The sequence below is a fragment of the Balaenoptera acutorostrata genome, chromosome 13 (assembly GCF_949987535.1).
Source record: "Balaenoptera acutorostrata chromosome 13, mBalAcu1.1, whole genome shotgun sequence".
Classification (NCBI taxonomy): domain Eukaryota; kingdom Metazoa; phylum Chordata; class Mammalia; order Artiodactyla; family Balaenopteridae; genus Balaenoptera; species Balaenoptera acutorostrata.
In genome coordinates this window covers 82517302-82535134 of record NC_080076.1, presented here as the reverse complement: position 1 = coordinate 82535134, position 17833 = coordinate 82517302, and positions in this window count along the sequence as shown.

The window sequence follows — 17833 nt, the reverse complement described above, 5'->3', positions numbered from 1 at the left end:
CAAATTCATTCACTGGAATGGCAATGTGGAAAAAAGTTGACTTTTTTTCCTGCTGCTGAATTAGCTACTCTGGAACTACCTCCCTCCAGAGTTCTCATGACACAACATAATTTTTTCCTGACATTCGAACCTCTCCTGGCATGGCTTTCTTTTACTCATAAACCGAAGCCTCCTAACTGATATAAACTTACTCTCAACCCTGCTTGGATCTCTGGGCATACAACTCATCTCTCCCCAGACATGCCACCAAGATCCTCATCTTCATGTCCTTATTCTGCTTTAAGCATCCTCCCCCATCCCCCCATCCTTAGATTCCTGGCTGGCAGATTCTTAGTCATCCCTAAAAGTCCAGGTTAATTATCACTTTTTCTCCTATAGCTTCTCCAATCTCCAGCTCCAGGCCAAATTAATTTCTCCTCTTCCATGTTCCCATAAATTGCTCCCCAAATCTCCATTTTTAGCACTTTCTTCCCAGAACTTTGTAAGTCTATCTCCCCAGCTGTATGCTACACATACACAAACTGTGTCCTAGTTCCTAGTTCCTAGATTCCTGGAAATCTGAATTCCCAGCAGAGGTTTACAGAATTCAATCAATGTCTTGGTCATTGTCCGTGACCTCCAGCCTCCCCACCTGTTAAAGAATCCTGAGTAGGATTCAGTCTAAAGACAGAAAGAGGGATTCTAGGACCCTTTGAGCCTCCTTCTAGCTCTGTGACAATTTTAAGACTCCCAGATCATAGGAAGCAGAATAATAGAAAACTATCTGAAGATTATGTTTGCTAAGGATCCAGAGAGCTACGTTCACTTATTTATTCATTTATCTCAATAAAGATTTGCTGTGCATTTACTACTCTGTGCCAGGCATTGTGCTAAGCACTAGGGTTATCATGGGAAACAAGACAACTGGCCAAGCCTTCATGAAACTCAACCCTTGGTGGGAAACAGAGACACCCCCCAAAAAATCATGTGATAAATGCTATTAAAAGCTAGGGGCATATACCCAGAAGTGGGATTGCTGGACCATAACATAGTTCTATTCTTAATTTTTTGAGGAACCTCTATACTGTTTATCCATAATGGCTGCACCAATTTACACTCCCGCCAACAGTGCACAAAGAAAGGCACTTTCATCCACATCCTCCCCAACACTTGTTATCTTTTGTCTTTCTGATAACAGCCATCCTAACAGGCGTGAGGTGATATCTCATTGTGGTTTTGATTTGCATTTCCCTGATGATTAGTGATGATGAACACCATTTCATATACCTGTTGGTTATTTGCATGTCTTCTTTTGAGAAATGTCTACTCAGGTCCTTTGGCCATTTTTTTAATCGGGCGATTTGGGGTTTTGCTACTGGTTTGTATGAGTTCCTTACATATTTTGAAATACTAACATCTTACCCAATATATGGTTTGCAAATAGTTTCTCCCATTCTGTAGGTTGTCTCTTCACTCTGCTGATTGTTTCCTTTGCTGTGCAGGAGCTTTTTAGTTTGATGCAATCTCACTTGTCTGTTTTGGCTTTTGCTGCCTGTGCTTCTGGTATCACGTTCAAAATATCATTGCCTAGACATTAGTTTGATTATAGTGATTACCTCACAATGTACATGACCATGAGTGCAAAGGAGAGTTGCTTAGCCCAAGCATGAGAAGTCAAGAGATTGCTCCCAGAGGTATGTTATACAAGATAATAACTAAAGGTTGCAGAAAGGAGCTTGGAGAGTATTCCAGGTAGAGGGAAGAAAATGTGCAAAAGCACAGAGGTGAGAAAGAACATAAGAAGCTTTAAAAAGTTCGGTTTAGATAAAAAAAAAGGTGGCTGAGAAGGTAGCAGAAAGTCACATTGCAAAGCATATGGTGAAGCCATAGTAGAGCATTTGGTATTCATCCTGAAGGCAATGCGGAGCTATTTAAAGTTCTAGGCGGGAGAGTGGCACCGATTTTCCTATTAGCTCTCTCTAACTTGGTGTGGAGATACGTTTTGGTTAGCCTGGAGGCAGGAATACTAGTTAGGTGGAAGAGGATGGTGGTGAAATATCTGAAGGTGAAAAGAACAGAAGCACAAAGCACTTTCACCAGAATTTAGAACACTGCACAGCTGCAAGTCACTTCCCCAACCTACGTAGACACACCGACACACATGCGTCTACACTCTAACGCTGGTGTTATTCAAGGAAAGTCTGAAGAACCTTACCACATGTTCCAAGGGGCAAAGACAGACAGAATTACATGATCAAATTGGGAAATACTGGGTTAACCAAAGTGAAGCAGATGTCTTTACTGCAGGCCATCAGAAAACCTTTGATAGGCAACTGTGAATTTGCTAAAAAGAAGATATAATATGTGATGTTTTTCACGTGTAGTTGAATATGAACTGCTTCTCCTTCGGTCTCTCCCATCTCAGGAGATAGTACCTTAATCCACTGAGACCAAAACTTCTCTTTTTTCCTCACACAGCACAGCAAGTCCTGTGGGCTCAACTTTCAAAATAGATGCTAAGTGCAACCACTTGTAACCACGTCCACTGCTACCCTCTGGTTCAAACCACCATCTCTCACCTGGATCAATGCTTCCGAAATCAGCTCCAGGCTCCCACTCCTGCTCCCTATGGTCTATCCTCCGCGCAGCAGCCAGAGTGATCCTTCCAAAATGTAAGTTGGATCACGTCATTTTCCTGCTTAAAACCGTCCAACAGCTTCCCATCTCATTCAGATGAACATTCAGATGCCTTATCATGGCTCCCGGGCATTGTGAGATCCGGCCCTGCTCACCTCGCTGACCCTCTCCCCACTTCAGCCCCTGTGAGCCACATTCCTTTCTGCTGTTCCATGAACCCACCAAGCACATTCCCATCTCAGGGCTCTGCACTTGCCCACCCCCAAGGAATTGTTTCTTCTCATCATTCAGGTCGCCACAGGCAGAGGGACTTGGCCTCATTTGTTACCGTGTCCCCGTCATCCAGAATAGTGCTAGGCACATGGCAGGAGCTCAGAAAGTACTGAATGAATGAGTAAATTTGTATTTGAATGGCATGGCACCCAACGACTCACTATTCTGGAGCACATTTGGCTGGATGAATGTGATAAAGTATCTGTCCTCTTGCCACTTCCCAGGTGAGAAGAAAAAACCCAAAAACCCAAATAAATAAAAACAAGTCACCATTCTTCCCTTTGGTGTGCTGAAACTATTTCTTCACAACAGCTTCAGTTCATTTTACAGGGAGAAAAATGCACAGCCCAACTTCTGCAGGTTAATTCAAAGCTCCAGTATTAGCTGACAAATGATGGATGCTACATAACAGCCCTTGTCGCTCTTGTGTCTTCGGCACGGAGCTCTATAAATACTGGAGGGAAGGGACAGGAAGGGAGGAAGAACTGATCTATCAGGTCAAAAGGTCTTGCCTCTCACTGCCTGGAAAGTCCACTCCTTGGCCCCAATTGCTTCATGCCCACCCTCTGTATTTTCCAGGTGCCTTTGAAGAACCCAGCACTATGATGAGCCCAAAAGAACACAGAAGACAAAGAGCCTCAAGTTGGATCCTGCATCAACCAGAGGTTAGAAGCAAAATTCAAATCCCAACACAGTCTAATCGTAATCCAAGCACAGTCATCTCTCTCCTGTGAATGATCTGTTGCTAGTTTGTGGGCTTTGGACAGATTATATACATTTTGAGCCTCAATATGTTTATCTGTAAAAGGGAGATATTAATCTTTGCCTCAAAAAGTCATTGCAAGAATTTAATACACACAAACATCAATGTGCTTAGCAGAATCTGGCACACCAAGTATCAAAATGATCCACTGTTAACACTAATAATATTATGGATGTTCAAAGTCTCAGTTTCCACACCTTCACCATTTTGTGTCAGGGGTGTTCATGGGTTTTTAATGATGATTAAATAAGTCGTTCTCAATCTTTGCTGCATCTTAGAATCACCTGGGGAGGTTTTAAAGCTCCTGACACTAGGCTGCCACCCCGACCCCAGTTACTCCCAATTACATTGTAATCGCTGAGGGTGGGGATCAGGTGTCAGTATTTTTTAGCTCCCTAGTGATTCCAATGTGCAGCCAAATTTGAGAACCATGGACTAAATTACTAAAATCACATTTGTAAGCACATGGTAGATGTTAAACAAATGTCCCTTTCTTCCGCCCCTCCAATGACTCTGGGAGAATGAGTTCCTCATATGATCTGAGATCTTTGCCACTTTTATGATTATATAAACAGAAATGACAAAGCTTTTGGAAATCAAATAAGATATAACTGCACCGAACAAGATAGGTTATGCAAATTATATTCAAATAAACAGTTATGCAAATGCTCTTGTGGCCCTTCTAACTATTTTATAGGCCCAGAGAAGCCCCAGAAAGACTCTGGTGGAAATAAATGCCTTAGACGACAGATACAAAGAAAGTTACCGTCTCAACAGCAGATGTTCCCAAAACAAGGCAGCTCACCTGAGTATGAAGAAAATGGAGAGACTCAGCAAAGAGGAGAAAGGGCAGGTTTTGGCTCTAATCAAGGAGTAGATTATCTTTATTTGGGTTTAATTATCTTAAAACTAGACACTACCTCTTCCTGCTTCAAGAAATACATCTGAAAGGCAGGCTGCAGGGGGGCAATAAATGAGCAATACCAATAACACAGGTGTTTTTACCTTGCTTTTCATCTGTGGCTTTGGAAACACTTTATAAATATTAGTTGATTAAGCCACCCAACAGTTTTGCAAAGAATATATTATTATCCTCATCCTTCAGATGGATGAAACCACCCTTATTGGAAGACAGTGCTAATCCATTATCCCAGGACCAGCCTTGGCAATTCTCACAGCTGAATGGACACCTTTGGGGGAGGTGGGGGGGGGGGGCGGGGAGGCGGAGGACTCACTTGCTCTCTGCATTCATTTATTCACACAGTCATTCATCCACAGGCTTTCCTTGAGGGCCTACTATGGGTTCTGGGCTTGGTGGGGAAATGCTAGACTCTGAGGACAGGGACTGTGTCTTAGTCTTAGCTGCATGCTTAGGGGCTAGAAAAGTGCCTAGCACATAGTAAGTGCTCACTGCACATGGGTTTAAAAATGGAATGAACAAAAATGAGTGAGACACAATCCCTGCTAAACACACACAGTCTGAGGGAGGGAAGGAGGGAACCCTGCTTCAGGCCTTACTCCCCGTATCTTAATAATAACAACTGCTAGTTACCCTGTACCCGGCACCATGCTAAGTGCTTTAGACACACCAGCTCACTGAACCCTAAGAACAACCCTACGAGGCCAGGACTGTTATTCCCATTGGAGGCAGGAGGGAATTGAGACCTAAAGAGGTATTGATGGAAGACAGCAGAGAACCATGATTTCAAAACGTGGGCTCTGGAGTTCAGCAGTCTCTGGTGGGAGTCCCAGCTCTGCCCCAAATCCTAACCTCCAATACCCGCGAATGTGAACTTATTTGGAAATAAAGTCTTTGCAGAAGGAATCAAGTTAAGGATCTCCAGATGAGATCAGCCTGGAGTTAGGCAGTGACTGGTGTCCTTGTAAGAGACCGGAGAGGGAGACTGGAGACACAGAGAGGAGGCCACGTGAAGATGGGGTCACAGACTGGAATGGTGAAGCCCCGCACCAAAGCAACAGCAAGGATGGCCAGCAGTCATGAGAAGCTAGGAGAGAGGCAGGGGACACATCCTCCCTCAGAGCCTCCAGAGGGAACAAACCCTCAAGACACCTCGATTTCAGACTTCTGGCCTAAAGAATTGTGCAAGAATAAATTTCAGTTGTCCTTAGCCAACAAGTGTTTAGTAATTTGTTATAGCAGCCCTGGGAAACTAACAAAAGCCCCTACAAATTTCAACTCAAGCACCTCCTCCTTCCTCTTTCTTTCTTTTTAAAATTTTAATTATTACAAAATGCCTCTAGCCTATTTAAAAAAAAAAAGATAGACACCAATATAATGAGCACCATGGATTCATCACCCACCTTGGGAAAAGAAGCTGTGCCAATACTGGTGAAACCCCAAAGGCACCTCCACCTGAGTCTACTGTCTCCCCCAACAGGAAATCACTCTCCTGAATTTGTGTTAATCATTCCCTTATGAGCTTTTATACCTTTACTACATATGTATGAATTCCTAAATAACAAATAGAATTATTTTGCCTGTTTCTAAACAGTACATATAAATGGTGTCCTAGAACATATATCCTTCAACTTGATTTTAACTCAGCATTGTTTTGAGATACATGCTGATTCATGTGGTTCAAATTCATTTATTTTCACCGTTCCACTGTGTGCATACATCACAAATGCACTGATACATTCTCCTGTGGATACGTCTTTCGGGTTGTTTTTTCTTTTGTTTTGTTTCACTTTTTCCAAATTTCTTTTTGTTATTACAAACAATGCATCAGTAAGCCTCCCTGTTTCCTGGTGTGTAAGAATTTCTGCAGAGTTCTGTTTCTTAAAGGGTGGCTTGAGACCCGCTGGTGAATAATGAAATCATTTCAGTGGCTTTGTGGTCAACACTGCTTTTTTTTTTCTTTTTTTGGCAGAAGACAAAATATTAGAGTGCGTCACGTGGCAAGGATAAGTATTGCTTCATAAAACTTCTGTTTCAATTATAGATAAGTGTATACTGGGTTGCCATCTGAAATGTGTTTTTTACTAGCAAAGCCAAAAGAAAGTTTAGAAAGCAGTTCCCTTGGGCCTTGCTACTCAGAGTGCGGTCCGAGCGTCAGCATCAGCTGGGAGCCAGCCAGAAACACGGAATCTCAGGCCCCATTTGGGATCTACTGAATCAGGATCTGCATTTTGATAGGATCCCCAGGTTCTTCAGCTTCTCACTGAAGTCTGAGGAGCAATTCTCTAGAGATATACCAGCAAGGAGGAATTGCTGGGTCACAGAATGTGCCATGTTTATTTAGCATCACGAGACACCGCAAAACTGCTATCCAAAGTGTTCATATCAAGAAGCTCCTGGGACTTCCCTGGTGGCGCAGTGGTTAAGAATCCGCCTGCCAGGGGCTTCCCTGGCGGCGCAGTGGTTGAGAATCTGCCTGCCAATGCAGGGGACAGGGGTTCGAGCCCTGGTCTGGGAAGATCCCACATACCGCGGAGCAAGTAGGCCTGTGAGCCACAACTACTGAGCCTGCGCGTCTGGAGCCTGTGCTCTGCAACAGAGAGGCCGCGACAGTGAGAGGCCCGCGCACCGCGATGAAGAGTGGCCCCCGCTTGCCACAACTAGAGAAAGCCCTCGCACAGAAACGAAGACCCAACACAGCCATAAATAAATAAATAAATTTTTTAAAAAAAAAGAATCCGCCTGCCAAAGCAGGGGACATGGGTTCGATCCCTGGTCTGGGAAGATCCCACATGCCACGCAGCAACTAAGCCGGTGCGCCACGACTATTGAGGATGTGCTCTAGAGCCCACGAGCCACGACTACTGAGCCCGTGAGCCACAACTAATGAAGCCTGCGCACCTAGAGCCCATGATCCACAACAAGAGAAGCCACCGCAATGAGAAGCCCACGCACCGCAACGAAGAGTAGCCCCTTCTCGCCGCAACTACAGAAAGCCCACACACAGCAATGAAGACCCAACACAGCCAAAAATAAATAAAATAAATAAGTTTATTAAAAAAAAGAAGCTCCTTTAACGATCTGCTTTCTATGGCAGGGTTCCTAGTAAGTCTCCATTTGACCAAAGCATTCTGCAGCTACAAATTTTTTCTTTTTCTTTTTTAATTCACAGTCCATTGCTGCTTTCCTGCAACTTCCTTATTCTCCAACCCTCCTGGCTGTCTATGAGGAGTGAGGGAAGCCTGGATAAACAAGGCCCCCTTCTGGGAGAAGAGGGCTTCACTCAGAGATAGAGCAAGGGACAGCTTCTGTCACACAGAACCACCTGAGATGTGTAAACACCACGTCCTGGAGAAACACCAGCCCCAGGAGAACACAACAGGCCCCACTCTGGCAGCTCCCGGGTTTCTGGGGCTAAGGGAAGGCTGCAGCCTTTCTCAGTGCAGCTGACATTGCTTCGTGGCTAGAGCAGCCCCACTCCCAGATGCAAAGTTTAATATGATTTTTTCACTCGAGTAACCAAAGCATTTCTGATGCATTGCTTTTCATGAGGTCCTGGCAGTGCATCAGCTGAGCCATTTCCTCAGGCTTCTCCTTTCTGCTCTGGTTCACACTTCCTTTTCCTGGGGTTTCAATGCCTGACTCACAGCCCTGCATCCACTTCCTTATGCAGAGTCGATGTAATAATATACCTCTGTGCTGACAGCCATGCTCACTGAGGGTTCACCATAAGCCTGGAGCTGTGCTGGGGACCTCCTCCACCCCACAGATAGACACAATTATCCCCATTTTACAGCTGACATCATCATTCCAAGATGCGCATTGTCACACTGATGAAATTGAAGTGGGTCCTGGAATCAAGGCATCTCATTGCCATGTGACCAGATGGCAGTGATGTAATGGACATCCCCTGTGGACTGGAGAATTTGGTTGGTTTTCTTCATGGTCTGAGTAGACAGCTGCCCCTTCCCAACACTGCATTCAGCACGTCATATCAGGATAACAAGCCTGTGAGCAAGGACCATGAGTCCCGGCTGCTGTCTGAGAATCTTCCTTTGATACTTCCAGGTAAGACCAAGAAACCACCAGCATTAAAACTTGGAGAATGGGTTTCAGGGGCTTGAATGGACCCTGGAGTCCATAGTGGGGCCCTCGCACAAGAACTGCTCTTGACAGCAGGACCTGGTTATTTATTGAACATAACAAAGCCCCCAAAACAGTGCCTAAAACAATAGCAATCCTTTATTTTGCTCCTGGATCTGTGGATAGGCTGGCCTCAGCCAGGCAGCTTTCGCTTGGGGATCTCTCATGCCCTTGCAATCACTGTAGCTGAGTCCTGGGTCACCTCAGAGGTTTCTTCAGTCATATGTCAGGCACCTGGGCTGGGAAGACTCAGACAACTGAGGGCGGGAACGGCTGGGGCTCTTTGAACACCTCTTCTTGATGTGGTCTCTCCACATGGTACCTGCAGGGTGGCCACACTTGGGGAGGAAGGCTCCCAGACTGAGTATCCCAAGAGAAAGCAGCAGAGGCTGCATGCCTTTCTGTTCTAACCTAACCTTGGAAGTCACACAGCGTCACCTCCACTGCATTCTGCTCATCCAGTGGCCACAACGGCCCACCCAGATGAAAGGACAGGAAACAGACTGCACCTCTTGAACGGAGCGGTGTCAAATCATGTGTGGACATGTTTTAAAACCACTACAGTCTGCCCTTGTGGCCCAAATCATACACATGCAACACAAACCCACCTATTCCCAAGGACCCCCGAAAATCTCTCCTAGAAGCATTAAGCTCAGCTCAGGATCCAGTCGTCTAAATCACGTCTAAGTGTGGGTCAGGCTTCTTGCATGAAATTCAGCAAGTACAGTTCTTCAAGTACCGTTTCTCTTGATCTGAAGACCTGTGGACCAGAAAGACAGAGTATCTTCCCTCGACACACGCAACCTACCATGGTGAGCCAAGCGGACTGCTACAGACATTCTCACTAAAAAGCAGGGAAGTGGGAGGCACTCAGTGGTCCATATCAATTCTGGGACCCAATAGGGCATATGTTGTCAGTGCCTTGATTAGGGCTCAGTCCAACTGCCTGGGATGTACCCAGCCAGGATCATGGGTTTTACTGGGGCTCCCAGATACTCTGCCCCCTCAAACTGCCCAAGCCAGCAAGTTCCACAGGAATCCTATCAATGAGATCACCTTCCTGCCCAAGCACAGTCTTTTTTTTTTTTTTTTACATTTAGAAACAAATTAGAGAATTTTATTTCCTTGAAGCATTTCAAGCTTACAAAAGAGTATAGAAATAGCATAATCAATGTCAGCATATTCATCATTCAGCTTTTATAAATCTTAAAATTTTGTCATATTTGATTCTGAAATGTTTACCCAATATATAAATGTTGCACATGTTTACATCCTCCTCCCCACCCCAAGAGAGAACCTCCATCCTGAATTGGTTGTACCTCCTCCCTGTGCATTTTTTAAAAATCCTGGATGCAACCTCAAAGGATGCAACCTCAAATCTATGTCATTACAGCTGCCTCAGACAATAAAAAAAATTTTAGGTTGATGGGACCTAAAAGATGGAAGCGAAATCACCTCCAGAAATCCCTGAGAGTTGCTAAGTTACCTAACTGGAAGTATGTCAGGGGATAATCAAGAGGAAGAACACCAGGATCTCAACCCAGCTTTACCATGAACCAACAAGTTATAAGACAGGGCACAATGCAAACAGCCAGCCTACATGTGGAGTAGCCCTCCAGAGGTATTATGCTTTGCTACAGCATTTTAGGAGTTAAATTGCCAAGCACAGTCTTTAATGATGACTTTGATTCTCTTCTTTCTCATTCCTGAGGTTTTTAGTACATTTTCCCTAAAATCTACATTGTGATTTTTTTCAGTTGTGTTATGAAGGTTGGGATACAGCCCTGGTGGTTGGTTAACAGTAGCAAGAAGCAGAAGACATGAGGTCATCAAGGGATCGTTCTCGGCTGAAGTGGGAGGATGACAGGAAGGTTCAGTTTAACACAATTTTGCCCAGTTCCTACTGTGGGCCAGGCATCAGGCGAACAAACCAGTACATAGCACAATGTCTAGCACACAGTAGGTATTCAAAAATCCTCACTGAAATAAGGAAGGGAGGGAGGGAAGGAGAGAAGGAAAGAAGGAGGGAGGAAGGGAGGGAGGGAGGGAGGGAGGAAGTCTGCCCACGTCCTCAGGAGAAAATGGACTCATAAATATATCACTGCAGTAGCACAGAGGAGGGGGCACCTTACTTGGCCTGAAGGAGAAGTCCCACCAAACGGAAGTAACAACAAATGCAGAGGCATTTTCACATCCAATTATCTACCCTATGAAGTAGGCAGAGGGCATGTCATTCTGTCCAGTACACAGATGAGGAAACTGGGGTTCAGAGTTACATTTCTTGTTCAAAGTCACATATCCAACAAGTGGTAGCCCAGAAGTCGGACTCATGCTTCCTGACTTCTAATCCAAGGCTTGTTCCCAATAAATGAATTACTATTTATTGCTACAGGCAATGCTGCAGCCCTTCAGAGATCCCAAGAATGGAGCCTCCTTCTCTCTCATCAAGCAGCACCCTAGGATAGTGGTCAAGAGCTCAGACTCTGGAGTCAGACTGTCACTTACTAGATGTATGATCTTGAGATCATTATCTCATCTGTCTGAACCTCAGTTTTAAATATGTAAAAGAGTGTTAATAACACAAACCCTTAGTAGACCTCTCATCTTTTCTCTCTCCTTTCCAGGACTCAGTCCCCCTCTTCTGGTAAGAATATGTACATTTTTCTTTTGGAGAATCACCACTCCCCCGTTCTCAGTCCATATGTTTCAGATTAAGTTAACCACATCTCCAGCCCCAGATGTGGGCACATGACCAAGGCCTAGCCAATCAGAGTATTCCATCCCTGAGCACATGACCAAAGCCTGGCCAATCAGAGTATTCCACCCCAGGCCACAGTGATTGGTTCACAAATTAACATAGGACCCAAGTTGGTCCAATGAGACACCATTATGGTATGAACCATTGGAAAAAAGAATCTCTCTTCCCAATGGGTTTGCTGAGCTGGTCACCGGCACCCCCGTAACTGCTAGACAGCCAACCTGCCGTCATTGAAGGGAAAGGAACAGAGAAGCTGACGAGAGTGAAGCCAACACAGAAGAAAGCACAGCAGAAAGATGGACAGAAAGCAGTGACATTATTTAAACTCCTGGATCCAGGCTGTGCATAATTCCCCCTTGACTTTGCCATTTCGTGAGCCAAAAAGTTATTTTCCCCTCAAGTCAGGTTGCCTTGGGTTTCTATTACTGGTAAAAAAAAAAAAAAAAAAAAAAAAGCCTTAGTATACCAGTTTCTATGACTGCTGGATGTGATGACACGAGATAATGCTCGTGGGGCACTCAGCACAGAGCCTCACACACAGCAGGTGCTCAATAAATGACTCCTGCTATTTTATCATCCCTGGACTGAACCAACTCATCACCCTCAAAATAATTAGCAGAGCAGTGGCCATGACCCTGAGGAGGGAGCTACTGACTTAGCCTGTGCATCCGCTTACTTCTCCCTCACTGCCTCTCAGCTCCCTGTGCAGAAAGCTCCAATGCCAGATGGCTTGGGAAGATGGTGACAGATGAAAGCTGGTGCAGCAAAGGTGGTAGCAGCTCCTGATGGATAGAGGGGCCATTGGAAGGGTGAGAGGTGGGTAGAGAGGAGGCAATTAGAGATTAAATGAGCCTGAGGCACTTCTGAACCTCCAGACCTCCAGCTGCTGGCGAGTCAGCCTTGGCATGGGCAGGTACCCAAGGCTCTCTGGACCCAGCAACCTCATGCCAGCCTCATCCATCTAGCAGGGGCCTGAGGTCACCCCTCTGGCTTCCCTGCTGCCTATGCTCCATGCTGAATCACCTCCTCACTTGTTTCTTGCACAGTGAGGTCTCAGCATGTTGCTGAGGACTGTTAGGGGTGCTGTGATGATGGCTATGGTCAGTGGCAGAAAAACACCAGAGGTGCGGGGGGCTGCTTGGTTTCTCCTCCTCGATCCTGACCAGGATGAAAAACCACTTCATCTGTCCATCTTCTCACGGGTACCCATTCTTTCCCTTGCCCTTGCCTCCTCTCCTTCATGCCTCCTTCACCCCGTTCTGCTACAGACAGCTGTGACTGTCCCCCACTACAGTGGGCCCTAGATCCCCTTGCATCCCTTTTACCACTCCTGTACACCCCAGAGCTTCTGTGTGGTATGCTGCCAAAGCCCCACACCTGTGACCTTCAGAGCATTGTCCTTGAGCTGCTGTTGCTGTGTCCCCCATTTAGAGGTCCAGAAGTCCCTGGGAATTCACACCCAGGGAAGCCCATGGCCAATGGCTGGTTCATGGGTACAAACACCCAGTTCCTATGACCAAGGTAAGACATTCTCCAAGGTTTAATTTATATTCCAAAGCTCCCCATAGGATCAGGTTAAGCCTGGGACTTACCTCAAATCCCACCCTTACTTGACTTCCTCCTCTTTCCTTCGCTTGATTCCCTCACTCCCTTACCAGTACCTCCTATAAGCATTTCTTAATAAATCACACACAAATCCTCATCTCTAGTCTGCTTCTGGGAGAACACACCTGTCTGGCACCCATTCCCCTTCCTCTAGTAAAAGAATGTAGATTTTCCTTTGGATAAACTGTCCTCTCCCACTCTTAGTCCCTGTGGTTTGTTTAAAACTGATGACCTCACATCCCAGCTTGAGGGAGAGACATGCCCCAGACTTGGACAATCAACCGATTTTGTTCACCCATGACCTCAGTGATTGCTTCAAGGATGGGCACATAATTCAAGTTGGTCCAGTGGGACTCAAGACCATAGATTTTGCTGTAACTATAGGGAAAAAGAAGATCTTGTTCCACTAGGTTTGTGAGTAGTGTGTAAGTCTTGAGCTACTGGGGACTATCTTGCCACCAGGAGGAGAGGGCCCTCCTGGGAGTGAAGCCAACACAAATGAAAGCAGAGCTGAGCGGAGTATGGAATGGGACCAGGTCATGATCTCATATGAGCACCTGGATCCAGCTGTACCTGAAGACCTAACTGATGGATTTTAAGTTTTTGAGGCTTCAGAGTCTCAATCTGTACCCCATACTGCATTAGTAATAACATTCATTTACTAGGCACCAAGAGGTGCCAGGCACTGTGCTAAGTACTTTCTACACATCATTTCTAATCCTCACAAGACTGCTGCAGACATTATCATTTCCCATCTACAGAAGCAGAAATTGAGGTCCAGAAAAGTACAACATCTGTCCCAAAGTCACACAGCTGTCATGTGGTAGAGCTGGACTTGAATCCAGGTGTGCACAGCCTCTCTACCAAGTCAGTTTTCAATCAAAGCTATTTGATTTAAATCAACTTAACTTTTCAACCTCTCCAAAACAATTATGTGGGACATGGATAGAGTGAGTTTGGACTACCTAACAGTGGAGGTCATCGTCTTCACAGAACTCTGCCAGCAACTTCTGCTCTAAAAACATCTCCCCGAACATTCCTCACAGGGCCCACATGTCTGCCCTTGAGGTTGATCCTTTCCTTGACTCTCAAATGCTTTTTGCTCTCCACACAACCCCTATGAAATTGGAGCCATTTTTATCCCCATTCTTCAGATGAGGACACTGGGGCTCAGGGAGGTGAAGTCACTTGTTCCAAGTCACACAGGGGCTTTAGTAGAAATCAAGACCCTGGAGAAAAGAGAGTCAGTGGGACTGTGTCTTCATCCCATTCAAGCTCACAGAAAAGGAAACAGTAAATGCTTGCTGAATGCATGAATGAATGAATGAATGAATGATGGGATGGAAGGAAAAGTAAACAACTAGTTGCCTACTTTCAGTATTTTTTAGAAGGTGAGAGATGGTCTTGACGGATGAGAAATAATCCTTCCAATCTATAGTTTCTTTACATGAAACTCTAAGGAAAGGGACAGGGGACTGGCTTGGTATGGGAACCAAGATAATTAGGATCTGACTGTGCCTTTATTTCCACAACATCCCATTTAGTGATGCAATGGAGAAACCAAAGGCCTTGGAGATAAATCCAGGGTCAAATCCATAGTCTACCAATTATTAGCTGTGTGACCTTGAACAAGTCACTTAGCCTCTCTGAGCCATTTTTCTCATCCGTAAAAGAGGACAGTTCACAGATGCCCCTCCAAGGGTTGATAAGATGCACAGAGTAGAATCATTAAACACCAGCTCCTTTAGCATTTCTCTTTATTCTCCCATAACTCTGTTCTCCCACATTTAAGACAGAGATGACTGTAGCCCCTACCGTTTGAAAAGAATTGATTAGTTGCCAAAGCCCTTTCACATAATAGTCACCAGCTGCCTCCCTGGGGAACTGGAGGCTTAAATGGGACATATGAAATGCTTTGCAGGCCTTGGAAGAAAAGGGACAAGAGAATCCAGAGGGTTATTATTAGATATGGAAACGGGAGAGCGGGAGCCCACACACGCCTCTCGTATAATCAAACTGACATTGAGGTTTACAGCGCATTGAACACTGCGTTCCAGTCCCGGGAGCTAAAAATGGAAACCTGTGAAAACAGCAGCTGGGTTAAAAAGGGAGCAGGCCCAGAGCGCACTGAGTGGGCTCCCACAGGCCAGAGAGCAGAAAGGACGCCGGGCCTTCACCGCCTAAGCTGAGGCAGCAGCAGGCCCATGCTGGCTGGGGCACGTTCTCCACCTGCCATGGACCTCCAAATGGGCCATGACCTTGCAGGACTCCTGGAAATAGCCAAATCAGAGCTACAGCCTGTCCTTGGGCAAGACACTTCACCACTCTGGGCCTCAGTTTCCCCATCTGCGAAGTAGAGCTATTACGAGGGCTGTTATGAGGATTTAATTAGTTAATACGTGAAAGAGCTTCGCAGAGTGACTGGTGCATAGTAAGCTTCAATAACCATTAGCTTATATTCTGCGGGCCTTGTTTGTCCTACCTTTTAGTCTTCACTTATGCCATGTTCCCCACCTGAATCATCCCCTCCCCCCAACCTCACTTATTTCTTCCTAACTAAATCCTATCCATCCTATGAGCCTAAGTTCAAATTCCATTTTCTGGTAAAGCTACACATGTGCTGGGAGATTCATTCATTCATTCACTCATTCGCTGGGCACCACTGTGTGCCAGCAGCTGTCCTAGGTGCTGAGTCTACAGCCATGAACAAAATAGACAAAAGTCCCTGCCCTCGTGAACCTCCATTTTACTGCATATTTAGTTGTATTATGGTTATTCCAATTACATTACCATAACTACATAACAATGAACATTTTTAAGTGTTCTTGAACATTTTAGAATCAGCTCATGTACTATGAGAATCCCTGCACTGGTGCTTCAGATACACAAATCTTCCTGCGAAACAGGCTGCTGAACTGCTGCAGGGCGGGGTGGGCCCCATTCCTCTCCAGGGAACACTCAGCTGGTCACTTTTCTGGTGGAAAGAAAAAAAAAAAAAGGCTGGCTGCCTTGAGTCGAGAAACGAGGCACCCATATCTCACATTTCTCTCCCCATTTATCCTAAATAACACCGGATTATGCTAAAATAATCCTTTGTACAAACGTGCCTCTCTGCCGGCATGTCCCCTGTTACTCCATACCTCAGATGACATTTCAGCAGCCTAATCAGCCATGTCCAGATCTCTCCCCAGAGAGCAAGAGGCTGCTTTCAGAGTCTGGCAGTGCCTGGCATGCGTGTGTGTCCTCAGACGGAACTGGCCTTGGGGACCTGAGGGCAGATGTTCTAAATGAACAGCACCCAACTGCGGCAATCATCTTGGTCTTTTCTAACCCACAGACCCTGTAATACCTGGGGGAAAGGAGTCCACAGCGAGACTCTCAGCCCTGCAGGAGGGAAGGCTGGGAGGCCCCAGATCTGCTGACAGATGCAGACAGTGTCAGAGCCAGTGACCCTCAAGCCTCCTCAAGGGGACATTCTCCATCCTCCCACCCGGCATAACAGAAGCCATGCAATGGCCTGGGAGTCAGAAGATCCAATCTCCCATCTAACACAGTGGTCACTAACCATGGGAAAGTCATTAGCCTTCCTGAACCTTGCTCTACCTGTCTGTAAAGTGGGGACCAAAAAAATCCCCCTTAATCTTACAGGTTTCCCTGAGAGGAAATGAAATAATGGTTGTGGTAGTGTTTTGTGATCACTTTCTACTAACTACGTGACCAATACTCCCTGTGCCTCAGTTTCATCACCTGCAACATGGGTTTACCAGGAGAACGTTCCTCAGAGTTTTGTTGCAAAATAAGTGAATGAGGTCAATCAGAAACAAAAGTTTAGGGAAGGATTAAGGAGGGTGACCAACCATCCTGGTTTGCCCACATCTGACCTGAGGGGTTGGTTCTTGGGATGGAAAATCCCCAGCAAACCAGGACAAGCTGGTCACTGCAGGAGTCAATGACTTAATGCAGTGTCTGGCACCTAGTAAGGTCCAACAGGCATTAATTAGCTCAGTGAGTAAGGCTTATGCTCAAACCAATGAGCTCAGAATCTAGAAGGTCCCAGATGGTTTTAATGGGCAGCCAGTGCCTGGAGGGGGTAAAAACCCCTCTACACCACATTCTCAATCCTGCCTACAGACGGGAGTCACTCTGAGTGCTTTTGGAAACTCCCCATGCAGGGCCGCCATGCCCCAAACTAACGGAATCAGAAGCTCTGGTGTGCGGCTTGGCATGGTTGTTTTTTTTTACTTGAAGTATAGTTGATTTACAGTATTATATTAGTTTCAGGTGTACAACATAGTGATTCGATATTTTTATAGGTTATACTCCATTTAAAGTTATTACAAAATATTGGCTCTATTCCCTGTGCTGTATATTACATCCTTGTACCTTATTTATTTTATGCCTCGTGGTTTGCACCTCTTAATCCCTTTCCTCTACCTTGCCCCTCCCCCCACCCCTTTCCCCACTGGTAACCACTAGTTTGTTCTCTGATTCAAAAGGATACATGCACCCCAATGTTCATAGCAGCATTGTTCGCAATAGCCAAGATGTGGATGCAACCTAAGTGCCCATCAGCAGATGAATGGATAAAGGTGATACACACACACACACACACACACACTCACACACACACACACACACAGAGGAATATTAGTCAGCTATAAAAAAGAATGAAATTTCATCATCTGTAACAACATGGATGGACCTGGAGGGTATTGTGCTTAGTGAAGTGAGTCAGAGATAGAAAGACAAATACTGT